This window comes from Cydia amplana, chromosome 14 (genome assembly GCF_948474715.1).
Source record: "Cydia amplana chromosome 14, ilCydAmpl1.1, whole genome shotgun sequence".
NCBI lineage: Eukaryota > Metazoa > Arthropoda > Insecta > Lepidoptera > Tortricidae > Cydia > Cydia amplana.
Window position 1 is genome coordinate 15,697,496 of NC_086082.1, and position 23,262 is coordinate 15,720,757.

General features: G+C 37.1%; 1 long non-coding RNA gene across 1 annotated transcript in view; it reads right to left on the minus strand.

The window, feature by feature from the left end:
• The window catches only part of LOC134654243 (uncharacterized), a 206,942-nt gene that overhangs the window by 153,506 nt on the left and 30,174 nt on the right, over window positions 1-23,262 (minus strand). The gene's annotated exons all lie outside the window — the stretch shown is intronic.

Here is a 23,262-nt window from a genome sequence, read left to right on the forward strand (position 1 = left end):
ACAGCAATAAATACAGAAATAGGCTTTTAAGTAACCTGTATATACAATGAATCGTTTAAACATCGATTGTTAACCTTACTTCATAACCTTAAAACATCTCAGTCTCAGTACAATAATGTTATAAGTGCCGTACAAATCGCACACAAATGTAGCACTTCCATTTTGGTGGGCGGAATGTTTTAAAACGCAATGACGTAAGTGCCATATTCAGTGCATACAAAGTCGTAAGTACCGCATATATTAAACACAAATGTGCCATTTCGATTTTGGTGGGCGGAATGTTTTAACAACGAAATGTTGTAAATGTCGTAGTATTTATTACAGATATGTGTCATTGTGGTGTTAGTGTGTCAATGTGTGTCAAACGCACCAAAGGCTAAGGCTAACATGTTGTGGCGCATCGGTAGCCTATTATGACGGGTTTTGTTTAAAATACACTAGCTTACTTCGTTCACGTTTCACGTGATATTGGACCTTTAGGGCTTATTTAGACTGTGCGAGAACTCGCATGCCAATTTAGTTACATTGTGGACTGTTGGGGTTACATCCCATTCAGCCGACCGATCAAATACCGCAATCTAATGAAACTCGCATGTAAGTTATCGCACCGTCTAAATGAGCCCCAATTTAAGTAACCCTTACCGCAGACAAATTGATCTCGTTTTGACATCACTCATCATTCCCTTGCCCTTGTCCCATTTACTTGGGATCGGCGCAGCATGTCTTTTTCTTCCATACCCATACCTCTTGACTTGACATCACTATCAGTGATTAAGTCAAAAGGCTTATTTTATTACCAAAAATCCTAAATGAATTCTGAATAATTGAACTTCAACTTTATGTAACCGATTTTTAATAACAAAATCTGAACGTATTTTTTAATAATATTCTCGAGACCTTTCAAGGTTTCCACTATTAATTGAAGAGATTTCTCACGGTGCTATTAACACCACATCCATATTCAAGTTCCGTCACATTTCAAGAACAGTGAGAAACGTTTATCTGCATTACATACTTACAATACCGAAAAAGAACTACACTGTATGGCTACCATCAGTTTGGCACTGACATGACTGACAAACGCATTGAGAACGTAATTTACTTTCTATACTTACATCTCGCTCGTACTCGCATATTAGTGCGAACGAGATGTATAGAAGCGTATATGTCAGTTTTGACACTGTCAGTGACTCATGGTACGGGTTCTGGAGCCTTACCATGATGTCTTTTTGCGATTCTGTTTAAGACCTAAACTGAATTGCTAAGGGACGGAGTTAAGGATGACTCACGTTAGACCGGGCTGACCGGGCCGTGTCCGGGCCGGAGCTTCCGGCGCTGACTTTTCTATGACAGATGACAGGTGATCACGTGATGCTTTCCATAGAAAACGAAGCTCCAGAAGCTCCGGCCAGGACACGGCCCGGTCTAACGTGAGTCATCCTTTATGCTTATGTATTAGCTCCGTCCTTTAGCAATTCAGTTTAGGCCCTAAACAGAATCGCAATTCATCATGGTAAGGCCCCTTTATATGGCCACTCCACACTAGCGTCTAGTCAACTCTATTGCCGCTGCTCGACGCAACGTTGGCGCAACTGCGCAGCGACGCCACTTTCCATAGCACTGACTAGACGCCGACGCTCAAAAGACGCTAGTGTAGGGTGGCTCTTTAATGTAGGTAGTAATGTTTAATTTTCTAGTTGCTCAATAACACACTGGATGTCGCTGTTCTATCGACTACTAAGTACTATACGCTATGAAGATTTCTACAGCCTATAAAGCCCTTTATAAGTTTAACTTTAAGTGATCACTAGCACGGTTATATGGGAAAATCATTAATAAAACAATTTATCGATATCCCGATCCTTAAAAATCCAATGTCTGTAAATAAAAAACCAGCGAAGTGCGACTCGGACTCGCGTTCCAAGGGTTCCGTACATTAAGTCCGATTCACGCTTGACTGCACATTTCTAATAGGTTTTCCTTATAGGTAATAAGAACTATTTTGTGTATTTTTTTCAAACATTTAGTAGTTTCGGAGATAAAGGACAGGGGGGGGGGGGAGGGGAATGGTCGTTCCGTTTTTTACTTTTGAGGTACGGAATCCTTAAAAAGGTACTGAGTTGTATTATTCTAAGATATACACCATTAGACTCGACTTAGGGTCGGTTGCACCAAACTCTTCGTGTCGTTAAAGAGTTCGCTAAATTTGTATGTACTTATGGAAAGTTTCATAGTAAACCGCCAAGGCGCGCCGGGTGACGTTGATCAGTCTGTCAAGTGCGGATGGTGCAACTGGCCCTTATTCCGGCCACAATAGATCGTTACATTTCTGACCGATAACCGCAAGGCTACTGCGACACTCCGACCTTACTCATCTGTCCATTAGCACCGCTGTCACAACTTCACAACAAGCCTTATATGTCGACCAAGGTGCATAGACTACCTCGTGTAGACTTCGCTATAAAGGCCACGTGGATTCAGTGTAGCTACCGCCACTGACGTAAACGCTATCTAGAACGTCACTTACTTTCTATGCATCTCGCCCGTACTCGCATATTACTGCGAGCGAGATACTCGTAACGTAAATTACGTAGACGTTAGCGTAAATGTCAGTTTTGACACTATCAGTGACTCATGGTACTGGTACACGGTACTGGTTCTTCTCTCACTCTCACTGAGCGTAAACGTGAGCGAGACGGCTCGGCCGAGATTGCAGAGAGCAGCCCGCTCCCAGCTCCTAACCGCCTGAGGTGATACGTAGAATTAATTATGTTTTGTTGTATCTAGGTATACTTCATCTAGTATGCAAGTGATCTGTGCATGTGTCTAACTCCAACAATGTCAAGTTCACTCAACAAAGTCACAATATAAGACATATTCCAAATGCAGCCAATTTTTAATTTCAACCGTAGTTCTATAGGGTTAAGAATGAGTTTTAAACGCAGCTTTGGCAATCTATGATTAATCATTGTGATTTGTAGTACAATTCTCTTTATTTGGGTAATTTGACGTTTCGCGGTTGTTTTGAGTTGAATATGGAATTAGTAGTTACTCTTATTGTGTTTTTGACAATTATATGTACGTACTTAAATTGTATGGTAAATAGCAAATTATTTTAAAGGTCTCAAACTCTCAAGTATACAATCTTTGAAAATCCCACTGGTACCTAAAAAGATTTTACTTATTCCAGTGCTGAGCAAACCTTCGTATATTCTTCCAGAATTCTGCAATGCCGGCAACTGTGCATAATTTTACGTTATTCTTGATTATTTCATGAAATTTGCATTAATAATGAAAATTTGTTCTTTCTACCAGCTGCTTTTTAACTTTTTTAGCGTAGAATACGAGAAAGAATGAAAATAATATCTACAAGGATTTTAATATTTGAATGCATCTAAGAAAATTAACTATTACTTACATACATACTTACTGCATGCATACATCCCATATTCTATGGAACTTGCTAAGTATGTAAATAAACCGCCTTATTAAAATTGTCTCTGAATGTCAATTTACTAGTGACTTGTTTACATAGTTAGCAAGTTCCATAGAATGACATTTTAGGTTTATTTAGTACCTACCCTGACTAAAAGTCAAGTCTAGTGGCAGTAATATCGCGTTGAAATACTGATGTAGTCCGAATTCGAACGGTACTTTTAACGATCCAAGATTCGAACCTTAGACTTTACGACCACGATCACCAACGTTTAAAAAATAATACACTACATTATGCTGTAATTTTTTACACTATTCTACTGCATTTTCAAGGCTCGTGACAAGTATAAGAAGTCACCTTCGCGATCCTAAAATCGTAAACAAATACGTTTTATACTTAACATAAATATTGAAGTCCAAGGAGGCATATTCAAACTTTGGATGTCTTCTCTTAATCTGTTATTGACAACATGGAAATGTTATTAATTGTGTAAATGTTACCGTAAAATTGTAAACTCTCGCCAGTTTACAATCTCGCTAATCACCCAATTATAGGAGGTAGAAAGATGGCAAACTAAACTAAACTACGTTAGATTGTAAGCTAAAGGCGCCCACTGATTAACAGTCCGCCGGACGGTATCGGCCTGTCAGTTGTTCGGAACTGTCAACTTTTTGTTCTAACTAATCAGTGGGCCCCTTTAGGGGTGCACAATCTTAGGTTGTCATATAAGTACTCAAAGGGGCCTGACGTTGAAAATTACCTGTATTTTTTCCAACATCAGGCTACCAGCGCTGTTTTTGTTTATTATTCATCGAACAAGGTAAGGTAGATTTATATTACCACAATATCTTTACCTACTACAATTGCGTCTAGTCAGGAATTTAAACTAAGATAGATAACTGATGAGATTTAAAATTGCGAATATGCCTCCAGGAAATTACGGCCGACCTCGACACATTGGCACGCAAATTGTCACCATTTGTCACGCGAGACATATTGTCACGTGTCATATTGCCGGCGATAAATTTGCACATATTACACGGTAACGATATTCAATTGGGGTACTCGGTTGATTTTATTTCGGTGTTTAACTTTGAATAGCCCAATCAGTGTTGAAGAGGTCATTTTGAAGTGTTTTGGACGGCGTTTGTTTAACTAATTATATTATTTTACAGTAGGTATACATATGGATATATGGTGCTACTTTACCGCACTAGTGCGGGAATAACCACTTTTCATGCCTATGTCAAAAATTTAAAATTTAAAGTGTACTGCACTACACATGCGAGTAGGTATTAACTCGCAACTCGTGTCGATGTTTTGAATTTATCACCACTCGTTGCGTACTGCCTACTTTCCGCACTTGTATCGTAAATAACTATAATTTTGCTAGCTTTTTAACAGCAACTATTTCCAAACATCTATGGAATGATTTTATAATATTATTTATAAAACTAACTTCTACCAAGTAGCTTGAAATTTTATTACAATATATAAAATAGCTATGTAGTTTCCGAGTAAACTGGCTGTGACCTACTTGACAGACAAACAGACAGACAGTTACTCGTAGGACGACTGAATTGAGTAAGGGATGGGAAGCGTTTTCCCCGTATTGTCCTTAAATGTTAGTAATGTGACGGTCAAAATAACAAATAAGGAGCTTATCAAGACCATTTAAAATGGCGTCCGTTCAGTCCCTCGTTAAGTTTAATGTGCGGGTACTTACAGAGATCACCTCACCGGATGAGAGGATCTGAAATGGAGGGAAGTTGTTAATATTTATTATAACACGTAAATTTTATAGATCTAGGTATATCACTATATAATATATATACTGGAGAAAAAGTGACCAAGCCCTCATGTATATACTTTATAATTATATAACAATATCCCTTTAGAGTTAGACTGTTACCTAAAAATCTGTTTTTACGTAAACTCCGACATTGGCTGATGGATAGGGGAAACTGGGGAGGGTTGATCACCCCTTTTATTTTTAGCATACATTTTCTTAACTATTTGTAGTATTGAAAAACTTTATACACCATACGACTCAGAATTTATCTCTTCATTAATAGTTTGAATTAGAACAGATTTGTGCAATAAATTAGATCATTATTTAATGAAAACCCATACTGTTGACTTTTACCATGTGTCCCCTATGTAAGGGAGACTTGTTTACCCCTGGTCGGGAGCCTTGATCCTAGGGGGATCAAGTGACCCTGGTTCTTGGGACACATGGTAAACATATTTTTACCATGTCTCCCCATACCAGATTCTCATTGATTATATAACTCGGACCGCTATTAGCAATGCATCCATAATTTGTAAAATACACAGCAAACATATATATATTGCATCTTCCATGCTTTGAAGTTAGTATTTCCGGTAATCAGATGTCTAAGCCGAAGTGATCAAGTCTTCCAGATTTGGGGACACTTGGTAAAAAGATTTTAAGTGGGAATGTCATATTTCGAGGGTAGTATCTACATTAATTTATTCACTTTATCTACAGAAAATTAATATATGAAGATATCAAACACATATTAATCCATAATCTTATACTTTTAAAACACAATGTAATCGTATTATCCATAAAACAACATAAAATAGGGAATCAATTTTTGTACCAAAAAAAAAAACAAAAATCTAAGTTATTAACATACAATTTCTTGTAACAAACTCATTTTTTTAAAGTTCTTATGAAGGTATTTTTAGCGTCAGATACCTACAGCAATTTTAATTTTTTTACCCATCACTGGTCGTTATTGTTTACTATAATAAATAAGTTTAGAAATTTACTGCTCACGTTTCGAGGACGGTGTTTGAGCTGCATAATCCTAAAATCCTTTCTATGGACCGTCGGTTCTATAGTACATAAGGTCGGAAAGCCATTGAAATAGCATTTCATCCATAAAAACAAATATCGCCGGTTGAAAACCAAATATCGTTATAAGTGTTTTTTGTCGACCGAGTAACATCCCCTGTGTGTAAAACGTTTAACTTGATAAAAAAGACCAAGTACGGGTAGTTCGTAAAATGTTGATGTCAACTTTAGTCAGTCTTTTCAAAGGCCACGGGGATAATTCCGTTTTCGGAGTCGGTTGTATAATTAAAAACTGAATTATACGCCATTAAATTCCGTTTTAATAAACAATAATCAATCATAAACCTTGAAAGTTAAAATCAGTGTTTCTCTGGTCGTACTTTCGCGGCATGATTTACTAAAGAAAATAAAATATTTATGATAGCTCTATGAATCATTTTGTAAGTAAATTTATTACAATGTATACTTGATCGCTTTGGGGGTGACATGATCCCGGAATCATATCTCCCCTGAAGAAAAAGACAAAGTCTCCCCATACATAGTAAGATTATAAAACGTGCCGTACTGGAAACATGTGTTCGCGTATATCAATGTAATCCAAGTTAATCATCACTTCAATAAACAACAAATAAAATAAGCACACTCACTAACATCATTTCCATCTCATATTATAAAATAAATCCAGTTAAAGCTTAACGAAAATTGAATATAGTACGCAGAAAATCTTTCACCGTCCGCCATTTTTGAACGACTGACTTTTCCGATACAGTGCCATGACAGAACGTGAAGTTAGGAACGAATGAATGAGTGTTCCCAGCGCAAAAAATTGTATCTCGTTTGGTTTGATTAAAAATGAAGTTTACCAAGTGTCCCCTAGGGATCGACCCTCCCCACCCTCACCTAAATGTTTTTATAACTTAAACGATTTTTTTAATAATTACATAACTTAGTTTGGTATTAATTGACATGTATGTATGACACTGAATAGTTGTAAATTCTAATAATTTATCATAATTTATACGTGCTGATCTTGTAATTTATTTATCAACAACTTGTAATAAAACTATTTGACATTCGTGAATTATTTCTTAACGTTGAATTTATTTATATTTTGTGTTGGCAATGTACCATAATTGTTGTAATTGTAAATATGTATATAGGTAATCTTAAAATGCTAGACTGTAAGTAAAATTTGCATGCCTACGCTCTCGGCGAGATGTGATGTTCGATTTATTCAAGATGAATGTTACCACCTAATTTATGTACCACATTTCTGGCAAATAAACGATATTTCTATTTATATTTCTATTTCTAATATATTTATGTAGTCAATATTAGCGGATGTAATAATGCAACACAATAGTATCTGCCTACCCTGGAATACTTTTCCAAATAGAGATACTAGTATATCTCTACAGTTTGCGTTCAAAATTATCTGTTAAAGAGTCATTGTTCTACATACTTACATATAGAGACATAGTTAAGTACCTCTTTTTAATAATTTACAATAACACAATGCTTTTTACGCGTAGTTTGATCCGCTATTGATGCTAACTGTACACTTCATCCCAGTATTTAATCCCCTAAGGAAATTAGGGCTTAAAGTTAGTACAGGGTATAATATGAAGGTGAAATTAGCGGCAATAAAAAATGAAATAACCCAATCCGAAGTTGTTCGCAGAAATCGCGAAGCGTCTGGTTGACGTAACTGGTGACCGAAGAGCTGGCGGCTACCTCGCACAACGTATCAGCATTGCGATACAGCGAGGAAATGTCGCCAGCATCCTTGGTACAATGCCTCAAGGGCCTATTTTAGATTTAAGCTAGTTTTTAATTTCTTTTAGTAATACCACCGTATATATCATGTTTGTAAATAAATGATTATTTCAGCCAATCCTAACATAAGAACAACATAATTAAGATTCCTCTAATTAAACCAGTATGAACCATGCAATATTGCAATATATAGGTTGCAAGTCACATATCTTCAATACCATTGTACACACTATTAAGACTATTAATTGACACATTATTAACCTTATTAAAAGGATATAAGGTCCACAGAAAGCTAAGAACTGCTGTGAATACATCTTTAGACAAATACGTCGAGAAAATACTTGGCAAGTGTTTTAAAGACGACATTTTCAAGTAATTACATTTAGCGAACAAAGGATCTGACGGAAATATCAGCCATAGTTGCGACAAAAGCGTAAAACTTGATGAGTATGTAGTTTTTGTTGTATGATTAATTGCTGTCTTTCTATGATATGGTTATAGAACAACGCACCAAAACTATATCAATGGTCTAGTCGACAAAAGTTCAGAATGGTGAAGAACAGAGATGCTGCTCCTGCTAGAAAATAGTATTTGAAGCGTCACATTTTTTTTATAAACAATAAAAAAGCGGCCAAGTGCGAGTCGGACTCGCCCATGAAGGGTTCCGTATTTAGGTGATTTATGACGTATTAAAAAAAAACTACTTACTAGATCTCGTTCAAACCAATTTTCGGTGGAAGTTTACATGGTAATGTACATCATATATTTTTTTTAGTTTTATCATTCTCTTATTTTAGAAGTTACAGGGGGGGGACACACATTTTACCACTTTGGAAGTGTCTCTCGCGCAAACTATTCAGTTTAGAAAAAAATGATATTAGAAACCTCAATATCATTTTTGAAGACCTATCCATAGATACCCCACACGTATGGGTTTGATGAAAAAAAATTTTGAGTTTCAGTTCTAAGTATGGGGAACCCCAAAAATTTATTGTTTTTTTTTTTTTTTGTGTGAAAATCTTAATGCGGTTCACAGAATACATCTACTTACCAAGTTTCAACAGTATATTTCTTATAGTTTCGGAGAAAAGTGACTGTGACATACGGACGGACAGACGGACAGACAGACAGACATGACGAATCTATAAGGGTTCCGTTTTTTGCCATTTGGCTACGGAACCCTAAAAAGTAATTTATTTTTGACCAATATCTCAAAGACGATAACATTTTATAAATTTTATATCATCACTACATACCTTACCTAGTATAAAACAAAGTCGCTTCCCGTTGTCTGTCTGTCCAGGTATGCTTAGAATCTAAGCCTTAGATCTTTAAAACTACGCAACAGATTTTGATGCGGTTTTTGAAGTGAAAACTTCTTTAGCGGCGCTGGGCACTTTTTGAGGTGGGGAAAAAATGATAAACTCGAGACAGCGTAAGGCGACCGTAAGGACCGTAAGGACCCTAAGGGGCGTAAGGTTTAGATGGCCACTCATAATCGGGGAGCGGTGCTCGGGCCCGGCGCCCCGGCGCGGCGCGGAGGCGGGCAGCCTCGCGCGCCGCTGTAGGGTGCCGCGCTTCAAATTGAAGCGAGTAGCGAAGGAACGAATCATGGTACTACTACAACTGGTATTGGCACTTACTTATTACCGGTAATAGCTTTAGGAGTAAACTATCAAATAGTGGTATTTGTTGTCAATTGACTAAACCGATAACACTATTGAATACCGGTATTCGAATACCTCTATTCGGAGCTTTAGTCATATAAGTACCCAAATTCAAATTACACCGGTTATACCTCAATAATAACCTGTAGTCAGAATACCGGTAACGGTCCCTGGTTTCAATAGGATAGTTTTGGTTAAGTTAGGTTAATTTAGATGGCATTTAAATCAATAAAGGAAAACTTAAAGTTATTTGACATTTATGTTGCGGACTCTTTTTCAAGACTCTTTACCTATGTTCAAATAATTTGACGTTGTCATGGCAGCATGTAAATAAACATGTCAATGAAAAAGTGTGATCTTATTTGAGAATGATAATAATATATAATAAATAAATAGAATACCTCCGCTAAACGTATGTATTGTGTTACCGGGCGTCGTTAACATAGTGAGGTGAGTTTTCACTTCTATCGGCACTCCCGGAGTTCAACCGTTGTTGCTTGTTTTTAATAGATAGAGTGATTCAAGAGGAAGGTTTATGTATAATTTGTTAACCCGTGCGAAGCCGGGGCGGGTCGCTAGTATTTTATTATAGAGGCTTGCGTATTAGCTATTTTGAATTTATCGACTAGACTAAAATACCGAAGCGCAGACGGAGAGCTACCTCCACACGTCATCATCTTCCTCGCGTTGTCCCGGCATTTTGCCTCGGTTCATGGGAGCCTGGGGTCCGCTTGGCAACTAATCCCAGTAATTGGCGTGGGCACTAGTTTTTACGAAAGTGACTGCCATCTGACCTTCCAACCCAGAGGGTAAACTAAGGCCCGTATTGGGATTAGTCCGGTTTCCTCACGATGTTTTCCTTCACCTAAGAGCGACTGGTAAATAGCTACCTCCACACGTATTGAATTTAAATACTTATTAAAATATTTAAAACTACCTATACGAGTATATTGGAAAACAAAATAATTAAAAATTCCATAAAATGAAACAGTAGTTTCCAAACAGCTTCATCAGTCATTGTCGGCATAGCTATTATGCAATCAATGCAGTTTCCGAATAAACATTCGATTTTTAATTAAATATGGGGCCGAAATAAAATCTCTGTCGGCTCTGATTGTTAAAAATATGCGGATTTTATTAGTTTTCAATGAATTCGACAAAAATTTCAACAACATTCTTTTATAGCTGACTTTACTTTTCTTTCCACAGGCAACTAATACTCATCGAGACATTTAGGTTCATTGATGTTTTTTATGTTCATTTATGATCATTTATGTGCTTTATGTGCATTTATGTTCAATTAGGTATGTCAAGTTATCTTCATGTCCGTCGTGTCCGTGTCTGTCATCCTCATTTCCATTCTCCTTCTTTCTCAATCGTATGTGCTGTGACGGCAAAATCTTACACTTTTTGTTGCCCCCCCATGCACCAACCGTCTGATAAGGAATTTCTTTCCAAACGTATTCCCCTCCTTCTATTATATGAATATGAATGAATGAATGTCTCTAAATGCCGTCGTACATTGACATAGTTCTCTCCCAAATACACCTTTTTAAGGTTTACAAGTTCACATAACTATAAAATTGCATACCGTTTTATTAGACGGGCGTCTGTTTTTATCTCAGAATTTAGTCCTTCTGCACTTTCAACCAATAACCTAGTTCATACGTATTAGATTCCATCAACTGTCAATAGTCCTTTACACCCTGGCGGATACTGTCTCTGCGTGCGTCCCATATGACTCATATGCAAGGGCAGCATCCGCTCGGTGTGGGTACCTACCCTTACATTTCATTAATGTGTCAAAAGGGCATCTACGTGTTGGCTTCGGCTCAGTGCATGCCTCCCAAATGTCCGGAACACCATTGTTCCGTGATGGGAATGACTATTGTATGAGGTTGCCAATAAACAGAATTCCCAAAGACATAAAATAAGTTCCAGTGATCATAAAATGGAAATACAATACGTTGCCTTCAAATACCCATGTTCGTACTTTGTTGAGGGACGATTATTACACGTGTCGACAAAAGGGCGAGGCTTTCTAAATTACTTGAATACAACGACACAACTTAGTTGTGAAGAGTCATACGACCCCGCTGCCAAAAAGTCGCTGCCATATACAATCAAAGTTACGCTCTCATTTTAAGCAAGAAACTTTTGAGCGTCGGCGCTATGAGAAATGGCATCGCTGCGCAGTTGCGCCAACGTTGCGTCAAAAACCAGCCCTAGAGCACAGAATAAATAATAGTACATACTAGGTATAGAAGACTCACTCTCTAACAAAACGAGTCTGTTACGATCAGTACAGATATGGCCGCTAGGTGGCGACAGCGCCACGCGCGGCTTATGGCTAGCCACCAAAATTGGTGTGGAACGGATGTACTTTTAGCTACCTGTAGCAAAGCGACGAAATCGCGGAGTGCGCCACGCCTTGCCTAGAGTTGATTAGACGCCGACGCTCGCGAGACGCTAGTATGGGAGGCTCTAAGCGTCATTCTACCTAAAGATCTTTGGTATTTATTGAACATCTGTCAAAGAGCTATGCAAAATGACAAAGAAACCTTTACCATTAAGCATTCTAATTCCTAATCAGAAATACCTATATACCTAACGCATATAATTAGAATATAATCGACTTATTTAGATCGTAAATATTTAAATCTCTTGGTTAATTGACGATCTATATGCAAATATGTGTTTAGATACAGTAAAGGAAACATCAATAAGTACCGAGTATTCTTAACCTTGTAAATATTCTTAACCCTTTGAATGCCGCATCTATCGTGTGGTGCGTCATTGTAACCCTTATCGGAAATGCACGAAGGTTGAAATTGGGCTGAAACCGCGCGCGTCATTGACGTGTTTGGGGGTCAAAGGGGATGTGTCCAGACAATCCAACCTCTAGACATAGCATAGTCGCGCTACCCCCTCTGCCACACATACGGTAGCGTTACTTCAGCTTCGAGTCAATCACGGCACGGGATTCGCTCACCTCGTCCCCCCGCACCCCCGTATTTTTGGCAGCATCGGTTTCATGAAAGAATTGGCCTAAGCTCAGTCTAGAGGTTGGATTGTCAGTGGTCCATACATATAAAGTTAACTAACTGAACTAAGTTTTTAAGGGTTGGGGGGAGGGGGGAGTAGTTCGGGTTTGGCTCCATAGTAAAAGTTGTTCAGTATGACCTACATATTCGCCCTGAGACACGCCGAGTATGGTCAGACAGTATAACAAATTCACCCTGCACCTATGAATATGTCTATCTGTAGGTACCTACCAACTATTACTTTTGGCGCGTTATTTTTATTCAACTCCAGTTGCCTAGTATCTAAATTCTAAGTGAGTAAAATTGTGTATGATTCTAAGATATCTTCAGCATTTAATAACCCACCTCGGGGCAAATCTCAGCTGGGCGCCGTGTACAAGCTGGCAGTAAGGACTTAAGGACGCGTGCTTAAATAGATTAAGTAAGTAACAATTTAGATAAGTCAGAAGGGCCAAGATGGCCAGCTCTTTATCGTTTGTCACCATATCTGTCACGTTCTAATAAGTACGTAAGTGCGAAAGTGACGGGCATAGTGACAGGCGATAAAAATGCAACCATGCTGCGCCCGTAGGGGACCTAGCCATTGATAGAAAACGTCAAACTTTAATAATGAAAGGTATGTGACTTTTCGTTGCATCTAAATAAATATCATTCCTATACATTTTTGCAGCTTACTGCACTTAAAAGCTCAGATAGGAAAATCTTAAAACTATCTTCTTTCGAAATTTCATGCAGCAGTGTCAAATTTATTGGCACAAAACCAGTTTTTACATATTCAAACCCGCTGAACTTAAATCTATCGGATGCCAAAACGAGAAGTGGAAAGCCCGTTGAAAATCGCTGAATGCTGCAGCATAGAAAGTGCTTATTGATTATGCTGACCACTTAGACTTGTGTATTTAAGTATGAATTTGCATCGTCATAAATATAAGTACACTTACAATAAATCTGTAGAACATAAGAATGAGGCGATTTCATTTTTTTTTTATAAAATAAACATATCATAATTTTGAAAAGATGTGTCTCGTCGAGTTTCTTGCCGGTCCCTTATTGGGATACCCTCCTGCAATTTAGGATGGATTTATATCTCCTCTGGCAGAGTTGTAGAGGTGTCAGAGGAGTACTGGTGTAGGGGAAACTGGCTCCATAGACAACATGCCAATCGTTAACGCGCCGTTGCGAACGCAACGCAAATGTCACTGTCACACTAATCTTCCCTATTACCTATTAGTGATAGAGAGACAGAAAGCGATTCGATGGCGAAGCGCAAGCGATTGGTACCTTGGCTAGGCCGCCTGTTAATCTCGATTTCAAGTAAAGCTAACAATAATCGACATATGTACATTAGATACCGCATCTACTATTATTTGTATCTAAGTTCGTGCGGAGCGGACCGATCGTCTAAGTTATGGCTTTAGCATTGAGCAGTATTAGCTGCTGGCATACCGAGCGTGCTGAACCGTCATCGAAGTTTCTATGTATCTATGGCTATCATAAGGTGCAATGGATATCGCTACATTTAGCCTTATCTACAAATCACATAGAAGATACAGTAAGTAAGTATGGTTTTTAAAGTTTGATGTGTTTGTATACCGATTGGCAAAATTATTATTATAATACGTAGGTACAGTCTCCTGCAATAATATGTTACACAACGAAGGCCGCAAAAATATCATACACAACCTTATTTGTAGAGTCATAAGAGCGTGTCACATATTTTTGCGGGCTTCGAAGAGTAACATATTATTGCAGGTGACTGTTCTGTAAAAAATTACTATCACGTTACAGTCAATGGATTTTTCAACACGGTAAAATCTCAAGCAGGTTTACTCCCGAAAGTTGAATCGAAGAATGTATTTTTTAAGTTTCCAAACAGGTTAGGTATAAGGCAATTTATTTAAAATGAAGTTGTAAATGAGTACCTACCTGTATCTTTCAATTACCTAGCCTGTCTTTACTCAACTTCTGAACGGTAGGTAGCATTGTTAGCTCCTAACCATAAAATAAGTAGGTATGATAAATAACCAAGGAAGGAAACATACTACCTATTAAGTACATAGGTATATGTATACGACAACATGACATACCGTGGCATTGAAAGCATTGTTTTAGCATATTTGGAGACATGCCAACGTTGAATCAGCAGATCTTGTATGCATCTAGTAATGCCATCAGTGCTTGTACATGTTATCCACTCAGTTGCTTTTGGATTTCAGAAATGGTAGCGTAAATTGCTTCCCCGTTTTATGCAAATGTCCGCGCGATGCAGTGTTTTATTGAAAAATTAATTACTTGGCGTCTAATGAACCATTTGCTATGATTTTTTTACACAGAATAGTTAATAAAACAATGAATCTGATTCCGTTGCTTAATGTATGGGTAATTATAATAAAAATAATTATAAAAAATGCGTAAACTTGACAAACTAAAAAAGTCGAAACCTTCAAGCAGACATGTATTTTTAAAAAAAAAACTAAAGCGATAACACCTATTTTTTAGCATCGTAAAAAAAAGTAGATCAGTTCTTCTTTTATTTAGTACCAAATACCATATAAGTGTTTATTAAAAATCCTTAAATAAACATCATTTCATTTTTCGACACGTCACGCAAGAAATACGCAGGACGGATCGAAATGTTTCGTTGATTCGTGATGTATTTTTGAATGGTTAAAGAGACTCAAGTACGGAAATATAGTTCTAATAAGAACAAGTAACTAATAATCTTTAATTAGAATAGTCACATTTTGCAATTATCGCATTCATTACGATTTTACAAGTGTAAATAACAAGAAAGTATTACGTACCACCGTAGTTTCGGGTTCTTTTGCCGATAAAAACAACACAATACCACATTTTCACTATAAATTTTTCACATCATTAATCACAGAATGTTAGAACAAAACCATATTACACAAAAGAAAACTGCTAAATACGGAATTACACTAATTTAAACGTAAATAAACAAAGCCGGTATAAAAACACGTGATCGAGCGCCGGTAGGACTGGCCGCCATGTTGAAATAATGGCCGCCGCTGGTGACTAGGGTCGGGGCACACACAGCGCGTTCGGCACAGGTAGGTTCAGCATTCGAAAAAGTATGCAGACATTATTTTCACTCACCGTCATATTCTTATCTACGTTATTTAAGGTACTTTTCCTTCATGTGACATAGTCTGGGGACACCCTGTATATGACCATGCACTAATAAAAGATATACCAATAACCATGTGCAAATAATGTCAGGTTTCCCCAAAACACAATCTTAGTAGTTGAAACATTAGTAGGAACACATAACAAGAATGTACCACACGGGCACGCAAAGCGTCTAGTGTGCCTCATGCCTTACGACGTCCGAGCGAGACGTTCGCTAAATTGCTTTTGGTAGCTAGAGTTACCAGCCGCCCGGCACATACTTACAATTGTTTCTTTCGCTAATCCTGTATAACATATCACAGGTTTAAATGATTTTATGATTATAAATGAAACTTAATATTTAGACTATTTAAATAACAATATTTTATTTGAAAAATATGACTTATTCTTCAAAATCTTATCTTATTTCAATCGCAAGTAACCGAAAAAAATCACCGTTTAACTACTTTGAAGTGAGATAGTAATTCATAATTCTACATTAGAACTGAAATATACATTCTATCTGTTAGTTAGATAAATACATAATCGTTTGGTATAACATTTAGATAGTAAAAGAGTAATTAAAAATACTTACGGCATTTTTAAAACACTGACCACTTTTCCGCAACTTCACTTTCGCACAACTTTGAAACCGACAGCTGTTTTAAATATTTTTATTTTATCATGTTGGCCATATGTTGGCAATTTTTTTTTTCTGTATTGCGATGTTACTTGTCTATGCTCGGAACATAGTTTAAACCGCTTCCAAGCCGCCAGTTACAGATAAAAAATCAAAAATCGTACAATGGTCGTCTGGTAGCTCTGGCTACCAGAAGCAATTTGTAGGTGTTCAAAGTTGGTAGCTCTAGTTACCAGAAGCAACTGAGTGGTTATCATACCATACGTACCTATTTAGTAAGTGAAATAGAATTCTTAGACATTAATATATAATAACAACAATAACTTGGATATTCGACCTCATCGCTAGGTTTACTCTCACGCCAAAAAGCCGCTCTCATACAATTGGAGCTCTCATTTTAAAACGACATACTGAAATAACATTAACATTCAAGCAACACATTTAAGTGTCTACTAATATTTTTTGTCGCTAGAAATTGTAATATAAAGAAATTTAAAGCGAGTACAAATATGACGTACAAAATGATTTATTACCTGTTTTCTTTTTCACGAAATTACATCATTTTAATATGAAAATGTAAATTCGAATAGGTCACCTATACTGATCTCCACGAACATAAGTAAATAAAAAAAATACGTATTTTACTGGCAATAAAACGACGGAGAATACTTATGCATTAGGATGCACTTTACAGACCGGTTCAACAAATATCCATATAAAACTGCACCGGTCATGTGATTATGATGCAAGTGCCTGTGCATTGCCAGTTGCTGCACTTGAAGATACCTATGCATTATGCGCTGTTATTATTCTCTTTGTTTATTTTCAATCTTAAGCGCATTTTATCGTTAAGTTTAAAACATAGGTATACCTACGCACCAGATTCTAGTTCTTGGGGAAAGTTCTTAAATAGTTACCGAAATAGTATGAAAATATAATTCTAAGATAAATACTTACACAAAAAAAAAGGATAATTGTACAGAGTGGAAATGAGAGTAGACACAAGTCGAGACTACTACTAAGATAATATAATATACATGTATACTTACCTACACAAATATACTCGACTACTACTACTTCTACTACTATATTACTACTATGATACTATGTCGACTTGTGTCTACTCTCATTTCCACTCTGTACAATTTTGCACAAATCTATTTCTCTTTCCCCAATGTTAGACTGGTAGAGAATGCCTTAGGGCGTTAAGTCCGCCATTTGTACTATTTTTTTTTAATTCTATATTCTGTTATAAAGTTTAAATAAATAATTCATTTCATAAGTTCATCCTGGACAAGGAAATATTGCTGTCCGTAGAAAAATGTGACAATTAAAACTGTTCTAAACATTTTTTTTTTTCAAAAAGTTCAATGTGAAGGGTCCACGGAAAGTACATGTCTAATTGTCTAGTCACATTCTTCGGAAAATGAGATTTTTATCTCAAAATGAAGAGCTCTTAATGAACTATTAGTTATATTATATCTTTTGCTACCACTGTATAATAAATGTAACACAACTTTATTTTTAGTTAAATAATACCTGGTCACGGAATTACCATACGTTTTGACATTGTTCCAAATTTTAAAACCGCGATTACTCAAAATGTCACTAGTGTGACTAGACATGTTCTTTCCGTGGACCCTTCATGTGTAGAAATTGGGATTCCATTGTCGACTAACAGTAGGAAACACCTGGTGTCTAGGAAGTGACGTCACCCATCAAACGTATAACTGCCAAGTGGTATACATAATTAATTGTTGCATAATTGAACACTTGTTAGGAATCTCAGCGTAATGCCGTGTTTATAGCCGGAGGCGATGTTTTAGTTTGATTCAAATGTATTAAGTAGCTAGATGGCGCGGTTGCACGGAGCGGGTGAGCGGGTTAACAAAAAAACCGGCCAAGTGCGAGTCGGACTCGCGATCCAAGGGTTCCGTACATTAAGTCCGACTCATGCTTGACTTAACTTTTGAGGTACGGAACCCTAAAAATAGTATGAGCAACGCTGAGTGGCGCGGACGCGTGCGACGGATTTTACCTACAATGGCACCCAAGGGCGTGCGCCCTATAATGATTGTAAGAGTATGTAATATACGTATTCCTACGAACTACCTAAATTGAGAGAAAAAGTACTTTCAGATATGAAAATTGTGAGCCAAAGGAGGGTGGGCAAATTGGCCTAATGACCAATAAGGACAAGCAATATGTCACTGGATAGCTTATTCTAAGTTCTAATACTTTTACTATGGCAGATAGTCCCAAACGTTTGTGTGAAAAAAGTTATCACCGAAAAAGTATAGTGCGAGTTTAAACGTGACTATATAGTTATTTTCGATACTAACTGCCGTATTCGAACTTCAAGATATTTACTAGAGACGACGCGTACTAGATCCATTCTAGATACGTTATAATTTAGATTTCAACTAGTTCTCTTTTGCAGCGCAATTCGGGCAACCAATGTCACATTTACGATAGATCGTGTTAGATATCTATTAGATGTGAATTAGATCTCTAGGTAATATCTTGTGGAAATCGTTCAAGAGTATCTCCAGAATCGCGGAAATGTCAAATTTGACAGGTTAGATCTTAAACATATCGTTATCGTATCTTGGCGATGTCTAAAAGATATCTAATAGATTTCTATTACAAAATCCGAATCGGGCCCTACTAAGTTCCTGTGTCGCAGATCATTAAGGTTTTGTTATTGTGGATGATTTGGTGTCACGATATTTTAGTTTTTTATTCGTTTATTTCTTGTGTTTTTCTGTGTCATAATTTTTTTTTAAACAGAGATTTGACAAGTCCCGTCATACAAAAAATGGAGTATATATAAAAAAACATTTCCAATGGTATGTCGCTTATTCTTATTGGTTCATAGGCCAGTGTCCATACAAATCTGCCCATCCTCCTTTTATTATTAGTGTCACTTTTGACGGTCTTTTTATTGGAGAGAGGCAACCCTAAATTGTTTCATCGGTACCTTGACATGACGCCTTTTTACCACTTCGGGTGTTGAAGTGAGACATCTATCCATACCGTTTGTTGTTTAATCTAGTTCTTTATTTTGTTTCTCTAGGTCAAAGTTCATAATTTAAATGGAAATGTTTAGGTATACGAATTATAAGTAGTCATAGTCATAGTCATAGTCATTTATTTATAATATTTTAAATATTACATGTCAATTTATTTAGGTATTAGGTTTCGTTGTTATATAATATTCAAATTAATTAAGTAATCAGCTTAATTAAGATATCAAGATAGGTACAATTACAATGTCAGTTATTCAATGAAATTAGATACATTACATTATTATTAATAAATTACATTTACAAATTATTCGGTAGGTCAAAAAAATCTTTAACATCGTAAAAAGAGTAGTCCAATAGCCATTTTCTTAATTTTTTAAAAATATTTGTGTACTACCCGCATTCTTTATCACCGCTGGGAGTTTGTTGTATACTTTAGGTCCTACATGTGACATAATTTTAGATGACTTGGTCAATCTAATAGGTTCAGTGCGGAGTTGATTTTTCGATCCCTGTCTTGTGCGAGTGGTCTTTTTGCACGGGAATGTGTCTAGATTTTCATTAACATGTTTTGCTACATCATAAATGAACTGAGAAGGCAGTGTAAGAATATTGTTCATCTTGAATAAATCATGTGCTGGGGTACAGAGGAGTATAGAGTATAGAGGAGTAGCGAAAATTAAAAGTTCTTAGAGATAATTTAAGAAAAAGAGGTTTATTTTAGAGAAAACCCACAATCGATGATTTTCATTACCAACCGGAAATTAAAGGTGGTAAAATCTGTAAAAAACCGAAGGCCATCATGCGGAAATGAATAGTCTACTGTAAGGTTATTCAGAGCTCTAGCCAAGATGCCAATCTTCACGGCGTAGCGAACGACACGCTAATGTCTCTTTATCGCTCTATCAGTGCGACAGAGAGTTTCGTACGCTAAGGAGCAAACGATTGGCATCTTGGGTAGACCCCTGATGTTATTGCGAAATCATCAACGATTATATAATAAAAAAAAAAATAGGAACTGATGAGTTTTAGTCATTTAGTTTCCCAAATCTGGGGGCACGGCAGTGCCCCCGCCAAGACGAGCAAAGCGAAGCGCAAGGGCACTACCTACCTTTTCTCGAAGCGCTTCGTCGTTTTTTTTAACCGTCTTAACTTGGGTTTGGATTATACCAGATAAACAAAACTCTCGGGATATGATGTCAATAGTGGACTTATTAAGCATAAAAAATTTCAATTGCATAGCTCTTATACTTAAGATTTTATTAATGTCTAAAAAACCCCGATTTCGTCACTGACTCACTCACTCACTGTTGATCATCAAAACCTCTAGGGTACTTCCTGAAGTCTTAGGAAGCTGAAATTTGGTATGTGAGATAATATTAGTCCACAAACAACAAAAAATTTTAAAAACTTTAAATTATTAGCCCCTAAGGGGGTGAAAAGGGGGGTGGAATTTTGTATGGGAAATCAATAACCGCGGAACCGATTTAGTTGAAATTTGGTATGTAGATAGTTATTGTTATGGAGAAAGATATAAATTAGTTTCAATCCCAAAATCACCCCGTAAGGGTGAAAAGGGGTGGAAAAAGGCGTTAGGGGAAAAAGGGGGTTGAAGTTTGTATGGGGAATCAGTAAAAAGCAGATTGTATATAAAATATGCCCCGAGGTACGTATTTCAGGATTTTTAATAGTAAATCACCCGCAACCCTTTAAATCAGAAGATTGTTATAAGCAACTTACAAAAAGATGTGAAATCCCACCAAAAACATTTTCATGTAAAATGTTGCCAAGACGAAACCATAAGGCTCGCACTGACAAAAAGTTATCAGATATCTTGTAGAGCCAAGCTTCTAACTCTACAGGCCCTACCTTCACAGACTCTACACCTTAGTCAAAATATGTGGCTTGGCCGTTTCATTATTACAAGAACTATTTTATAATAAAAAATAATGAATAGTGAATACATTTTTCACCTAACGCCCATGTGACGAAACGGTCAAGCCACATATTTGGACTAAGGTGTAGAGTCTGTGAAGGTAAGGCCTGTAGAGTTAGAAGCTTGGCTCTACAAGAGATCTGATAACTTTTTGTCAGTGCGAGCCTTATGGTTTCGTCTTGGCAACATTTTACATGAAAAAGTTTTTGGTGGGATTATTATCTTCTTTTTTAAATTCGCGCTCGTGATTCCTACGAACAAGAGCTATTTCTTTTAGATATACGACGATATATTTTTTGTATACATATTTAGGTAAGGTACAAACAGACAGACGTATATTATACATGGCAAAATAATGCCCGGCGTTTAAAAATTAAGGTTTTTGTTTTTTTATCATCTTTCGTCTTTATCTTTACAAATTATATAATACTGCCTACCTTATTAATAATAACACTTGTAAATAATTGTAAGTGATGATGCTAAATCATTTTTAGGGTTCCGTACCCAAAGGGTAAAAACGGGACCCTATTACTAAGACTCCGCTGTCCGTCCGTCCGTCCGTCTGTCACCAGGCTGTATCTCACGAACCGTGATAGCTAGACAGTTGAAATTTTCACAGATGATGTATTTCTGTTGCCGCTATAACAACAAATACTAAAACCAGAATAAAATAAAGATTTAAGTGGGGCTCCCATACAACAAACGTGATTTTTGACCGAAGTTGAGCAACGTCGGGCGGGGTCAGTACTTGGATGGGTGACCGTTTTTTTTGCTTGTTTTGCTCTATTTTTTGCTGATGGTGCGGAACCCTCCGTGCGCGAGTCCGACTCGCACTTGGCCGGTTCTTTAGTCGATTAAATTCCCACAAAGGATGGAAAGGATGGAAGGAAAGGAGGACAGAGTTGTAACTCTGTCTCTCATATATTGTTTACACGTGCCATTCCAACATTTACCCAAATAAACTTTTATACCGTACTCTAAAATAATATTCCTCGTGTCACAACTCACAAAACCCTACGTAACCCTCTCTGTCACCTTTCCTTATATTTCCAACATGATTTCCAAAAACCAACACAGGTTGGTCCCCCGGTATGTTTATTTATTATGGATACATAGGCCAAATGTAAATGGCTAGTCTTAGGTTTGATAGGAGGAATACAGGTGGCCGACCTTCATCACAAGTAATCCTTTACCTTAGGATATATAAAAAGTCATAAGTAAAATTAGGGCTTCGGTAATTATTCTGGTGCCCTTTGGATACTTTTCGGTAGTTTTCGAGGGTGTCAATCGCTTTAGGCTGCCTTTCCACTGAGGTGGAGATGAGAGGAGACTTGTGAGAATCAACCAATAGCATTCGTTGATAGTCTACATCTCTTCTCCGTTCCGCTGTATTACAGTCAATGCTATTGGTTCATTCCCGCACGTACCTCATCTCCGGCTCAGTGAAAAGCAGCCTAAATCTTGGCCCTGTCAACCATGTCACATACATTCCAAATCCACACACATTAACATTTTATACGTTTAACTAGCGACCCGCCCTAGCTTCACACGGGTTAACAAATTATACATAAACCTTCTTCTTGAATCACTCTATATATCAAAAAAGCGGCCAAGTGCGAGTCGGACTCGCCCATGAAGGGTTCCGTATTTAGGCGATTTATGACGTATTAAAAAAAACTACTTACTAGATCTCGTTCAAACCAATTTTCGGTGGAAGTTTACATGGTAATGTACATCATATATTTTTTTTAGTTTTATCATTCTCTTATTTTAGAAGTTAC